A 6,341-nucleotide genomic window follows, 5' to 3' on the forward strand; every position below is an offset into this window, starting at 1 on the left:
ATTTGGCTGCTGGGGCACGATTGTCCATTTGTGTTTGGGTGCTCCTAGCGGATCCGACGTATATTATCCTATGTTTTTCCCATATCAAGTAGAGACCATTCTAACTATATATCTTTATTAATGATAAAATAAAAATGCGTCAGGCCGTCGAGAGCTCGTCCAAACACAAATGAACAATCGTGGCACGACGGTAATTTTGCAGCGTCTGAGACCTAATGCAAAAGGACACGTGTTATCATTTTTCGCGTTCTTTCTACAGCGCTGCAGATGTCCTAAGGGTGTGTTCGGTTTTCAGACCGGGTGGAGTGGAATGGAATGGTTCCATTCCATTCCATTCCATCACATTCCATCCCATCCTATTTTTTCGTTCGGTTGAAAATAGAAACCTGGAATGGAACCGAATGTAACTAATCTAAATATGCAATTAATTAGCCTAATTTAAAGAGATTCACAATTAATTTGAGCCTGGCATGGCTTCTTCTCCGCCATGGCCGCCGCCCTCAGCCGCCGCCGGCCGTCCCGGCCGCCGCGCTCTCGCGCTCCCGCCCGCCGTCCCGGCCGCCGCGCCGCTAGCCCCGCCGGCCGCCGCCACGGCCGCCGTCCCGGCCGCCTCGCATGGTCGTCGTCCCGGCCGCCGCGCCGCTAGCCCCGCCGGCCGCCGCCTCGGCCGCTGTCCCGGCCGCCCGCATGGCCGCCGCGCCCCCAGCTCCCGCCCGCCGTCCTGGCTGCCGCGCCCCCAGCTCTCGCCCGCCGTCCTGGCCGCCGTGCCGCTAGCCCCCGCCGGCCGCCGTCCTAGCCGCCTCGCATGGCCGCCGTCCTGGCCGCTGCTCCTTTCGCCGGCGGCCTGGCTCTGGCCGGCCCCATCGCATCGCCTGGCTTCAGCGTGTTGTAGTGAGAGCCACGGGAGAGAGAGTGGAATTAACGCGTGAGAGAGATTAGCAGGAGCCGTTCCACCTCGTTCGGCCGATTTGGCCGGATGGGTGCGTTCCGCATCTACACGGAATATTCCGTTCCGAAGAATCACTTCGTTCCATTCTTTTGTCTAACCGAACGCGAGAATGGGTTCCAGGTGTGGAACCGTTCCATTCCGTTCCAGCTCATTCCAAAACCGAACAGACCCTAAAAGATTAGTTGGAATCATTCATCAATTGTTCCTTCAACAATAAAACCCAACAACCAACAACCACACATGCCCTGCTTGGTAAAAAAACGAATAAGGGCATCTCCAGCGCGACGTATTTTAATGTCCGCCACCGTCTGTTTGCGGACGCTAAAATGATCGTTTTTGTCCGCGCGTCTGGGGTCTGCTCCAGCGGGACGCATTATTTTTTTTTCCTTTTTTCCCTCTTCTCCATTAACACATAGTTTCAAATATTACATTTTGAAACATGATTTTACACAAACTAACACATAGTTTGGAACATGGTTTACACAAACTAATACATAGTTTGAACCATGGTCGACACAAATATAAAAATTAAAAAAAAAAGCCAGTTGTGTTGATTTTCGTATGTTCGCTGCCAAGAAAGAACATTCGAGGGCACACCCAATCACCCAAACTGGAAAATCCAGTGGGAGGAGATGGTGCCCTCGTTGGTTCTACCGATGTGGGGAACATCCAGAAACCTCGACTACTGGCTTCGTCTGGCCCGTAGCTAGATTCGCTGCAAAGAAAGAACACTCGACGTTCTAACTATCGGTGTCGGAGCCGGAGTCGTCGGAGTGGTAGTGCCTGCGGCAGGCTATGTCGTCGAACACCTTGACGATCATCTCGCCGTCCCCCTCGTAGAGGAAGGTGAGCTGGCAGCCAGGCTCGAGCGCGAGGTCACGGGCGAACTTGTCCCACCCCGTGTGCAGGTACATCTTGTCTGCCCGTCGAACAGGACCTCCACGGTCCAGCGGCAGAAGTTGCAGCTGGCCTCCCGTAGCTGGTACTGCGCCGGCTCGACGCTGTCGACGAACTCGGCGAACTTGTCCGGTAGCCGCTTGATGGCGAGTGGGTCGTCGTCGATGCGGAGGAGGAACTCGACGCAGCGCTCCTCCTGCGAGGAAGAGGAGGGCGCAGGCGACGGCGAGCGTGGGGCCGTAGCTGCTCCACCACGGCGGCCCTTGCCCCGGCCACGGGGGCGCCCAGGGCCGCGGCCTCGACCGCCTGGCCGGCCACCAGGACCGGCCATGGACTTCCTCGCGGGCTTGGCTGCGTCGCAGGAACACCTAGACGGCGCTACGGTCGAGCTTTTGTGGTGGCTAGGGTTTCTTTGGAGGAGTGGATGAGGAAGAAGAACGCGCGCCCCCTTTATATAGGCCGGCGACATGCGGTGGCCGCGGGACGCGTGGCGTCGCCATTAACGTCGCCATTAACGAGGCATCGTCACCATTAACATGGCGCAGAGTGCCGAAGCGACGCAGCGGCGCAGTCGCTGGCGCGTTTGAGAAGACGCATCGATGCAGGATCGCTGCCAGGCGGGTCCGATGAAACGTCCGCCAAACGCGAGCGGACGTCCGCAGAGACGCATATTTGGGCCAGGTTTGCGTCTCCACGAACGGCCCGATCACTTTGCGTCGCCCCGCTGGAAGTGGTGCCAGACGTATTTCCGGTCACGGCGGACGAAAACGGTCGCTGAGCGTCCGTTTGCGTCGCGCCGCTAGAGATGCCCTAACCCACACATGCCCCGTCTTCCTCCATACCTCTTGTCGAGCCGTCCTTGTCCGATGTCCGCTCTGGTAATAATCTGTTGGAGCTAGACCTCTTCTCCACCTTCCGCCCTTGCCCCCGCGGAGTGGAACGGCATCTTGAATTGTGCGTCACGACTCACGAGACAGATTTTTTTTTTTCGAAAAGGGGGAAAAATCGCCCCAGCTTCTGCATCCAAAGGATGCACACGGCTTTTTATTAGATTATTCATGAAGCCTTACAAGAAACAATACAAAAGATCACTCTCGAAGCAACCTAACTATACCTACGAGTAGGATGTATAGGGTGACAATACACCAACTCACATCATCCAAACTAAATGCCTTCCCAAACCGTCCAATAGCAGGTGAGAAGCACATCCAGTCAAGCATACTCTCGGCGCACGCCAACGCCCACGCCACGGAGTTGCTTCCGCCGTCTTCCTCGACTCCATCTTCAAGAGAGATAATCGCATTAACCTTGCAAGACCTGCCGTCGATGCCACCATGACGCCGGACGGCTCCACCATCCACTCCACCAACATCCGCCAACATCCGGCAGCTCGCTCCAAAAACGATGCCCCAAGAGGTAGAACGACATAGAGCGCGCCGCCATCGTCCGATCCGGGAGACCCGGACCTAGGGTTTCCCCGGAGCAGCACGAGTGAGAGACCGCGAGACCGCGACGACGATGCCTTCAAGAAGGTAGCGGCGTGACACGTCGCCATCGTCCGCCAACCGAGGTCGGAGCACGGTTTTCACCGGCAGCCGCGCATCCCAAACCCGCCGAGTGTAGTGCCAAGACGGGCAAAGATGATGCCTTCGACAAGGTAACGACGTCGCCCGATGCCGCCATCATCCGCCAAGACCGAGGTCGAGGCTCGGTTTTCACCGGCCGCCATGACACCCCGGACTAGATCTCACCGCCACCCTGCCGCCCACACGGCCAGGGCCACGGGCCACCGCCCGCCGCGAAGAACACGGCACCGCCGCCACCATCCGGAGCCGCCGCTCCGGCGTCCGGGGCCCCCACCGAGACCACCACCGGCAGCCCCTCCGAGACCGAAGCCCGCCGCCACCGAGCCGCCGGATCCCGAGAGCCACCCGCCGCCACGGACGGAGGAGCGGGCTGCCGGAGTCGCCGACCAAGGGGAGACGCGTCGGGGGTGGAGAGCGTCGCCGGGCAGCGGCCTCGGCCCGGCAAGCCCGGCCTGGCCACCTTCCTCCATGCGGGCGTGCTTGGCGCCGGGACCGCAGTCGAGGGCCAAATCCCCGCCGCCCCTTCACCGGCGCCGCGGCCTCTGGCCGGCAGCACCTCGAGGGGCGACGAGGAGGGAGAGAGGGGGGAGGGCGGACGGGGCGGCGGCGGCTAGGGTTTGCCCCTCCCGGTCGCCAGGAGGAGCGACGCGAGAGGGGTAGTTGAAAGCCTTCACTCACGAGACAGATGGACGGATAAAACAAGGAAGGAATGCGCATTTGACGCATGCATGCTGTTTCTCATGACAGACCCATATGGATCCGATCCGAGTAAATGCCCGCCCCGCGCCAGAGTACATGCATGCATGGTGCGTGAAAAACTTCAAATCGGTGGCCCATCCTTAATTCTTTCTTCTGACAACGATCGAGCTGAAATCGCAGTTAAATCCCGTCCATGTGAGAGGAAAAAAATTCACATCGCTTCGTCAACGCAGGTAAGTACACGGCGCGCTCTGACACTGTCATTTTTTTCTTCTATTCCTTCGCTTCGTCAACGCTAGTTTGCTTCGGGCCTCACACGCGAATTTGGCCGTCAGGCTACAATTGTTTGTTTGTGTCTGACGTGTTTCAAGCGGTCCAACGTATTTTTTTTTAATTACTCATTGAAAGAGATACATTGTTGATATGGTGTCTACTCGGCATCGGAAAAACATAAGATAATCTAAAAACATAGGGAAATCATAGGAAAATCTACTTGACGTCTAGTCGTCGCTGGTGAGATCGATGATATACATGCGGCGCGGGAGGTGGAGGGAATGGTAGCCAACGCTGTCGGCTAAGGCCACAGATTACACGCCAGGGGAGGAGCAGCAGACGTGCGGCGTGCCTCGCGCTCTGGAATCCGGTGGTGTCACCGACCAACGTAGACTCACGAAACTGGACGGCAAGGTCATCCCACTAGGCAAGCTGTTCGAGCTCACACTGGGCAATGGCCAACTGGATGGCCTCCTCCTCATTGAGATTCGGCGGCTAGTGCTCCGGATCCCATGCTGCACCACCATCGCCAAAGATCTCATCGCCGTCCACATTATCGTCATCCATTAGGTTGTTCACGAGTTTCAGCTTGAAGAATCCGACGTCGCTGGCATGTCTACGACTGGCTGCGGCTGACTGGGTGGGAGAGATCGGAGAGGGAAACGAATCGAGCGATAGGAGGGGGAAATGAAAGAAGCGGGCAGGAGGAGCAAATGGGCAAATGAGTAGTCACGTGGAGGGAATGGCGGGAGGGACGAAAGTGATTTCTACCGCTGATGATGCTGGTCCGCCACTCGTGATGCAGGTTTTCATTTTGTCCTATGTAGCGAGAATGGGCTCTGGGCGCCGGCACCATATTAAGCCGCGCCGAACTCAAAAAGTCTTTGTGACCCGTGGCTAGGGGAGGTCAAACATCTGGCGTGTCTCTAATCCATACATGGGACGCGGCTGGAAATTCTCTAAGGCTAATCATAGTGAGAATGTATATAGTAGTAACATGCATATGTTACTCATATATGTTACTATTTCAAAATGAAAAATAATATGGGTGTGGTATCATATAAACTCATATATACAGTGTTATGGTGGCATTTATCATTTCACTCCTCACCGAAATATGTTGGAGGGGTTGTCGCGCATCTGCCTTGCCCAAACAAATTTGGGCTGTTTTGGGAGTCTCGCCATTTTTATTTTTACGGAGCTTTTATTAGAATCAAGCCAAATCCAGCGCTGCTAGTCACAGGCTGCAGTGAAGACGCTGTCCTTGGGTCAGTATATAAAGAGGACCACTTTGCCTGTCGGCCAGCCTCTGTTTCCAATAACTACCGATCTAAACCTCTCCCAGTCTGTTTCCTGGTTAGTGAGCAGTACGATTCAGTAACATCGTCTTCTGGCTTTTACAAAGCAAACTGATGACGCTGCAACCACACAGATGGTCAACATCATCTAACTCCATCTCTAACGGTGGACCGTGAGGAAATTCGAACTGCCAAACAGTATGTTTTGGTTGGATCTATTTACGGTGATCTGCGGATAGTGAGAAGCTTCAGATCCGTCTGCGGGTTGCCAGCGGTCCTAAAAAAAAGTTGACTCGAATTAAAATTAATGTTAATTTACCTATATTCGGGCCACCAAAACTCCACATTTAACATTAAAAAAAGAAGAAAAAAAATTGACAATGCAGCAGAGCAGTTGGTACTGCCGGCGGCTACACATTGGCAGCCGGAGGAGGTGGCGACTACTGCTGCATTGCTGGTCGTGACGGTGCCACCACGGCCAGCTGCGACAGCTGGATGGCCTCATCAAGGCCAAGACACTTGGCACACTCCTCCTGCAATGAGTTGGCCATGGCGCGCGGCGAGGCCTCATGAGCTCCGCCTCCTCTATGGGCTCGTAGTCGTTGTCATCGTTAGGCGACTCCTTGGCTATGCCCTGGT

Source organism: Lolium rigidum, chromosome 3, assembly GCF_022539505.1.
Source record: "Lolium rigidum isolate FL_2022 chromosome 3, APGP_CSIRO_Lrig_0.1, whole genome shotgun sequence".
In the NCBI taxonomy this organism is placed as follows: Eukaryota; Viridiplantae; Streptophyta; class Magnoliopsida; order Poales; family Poaceae; genus Lolium; species Lolium rigidum.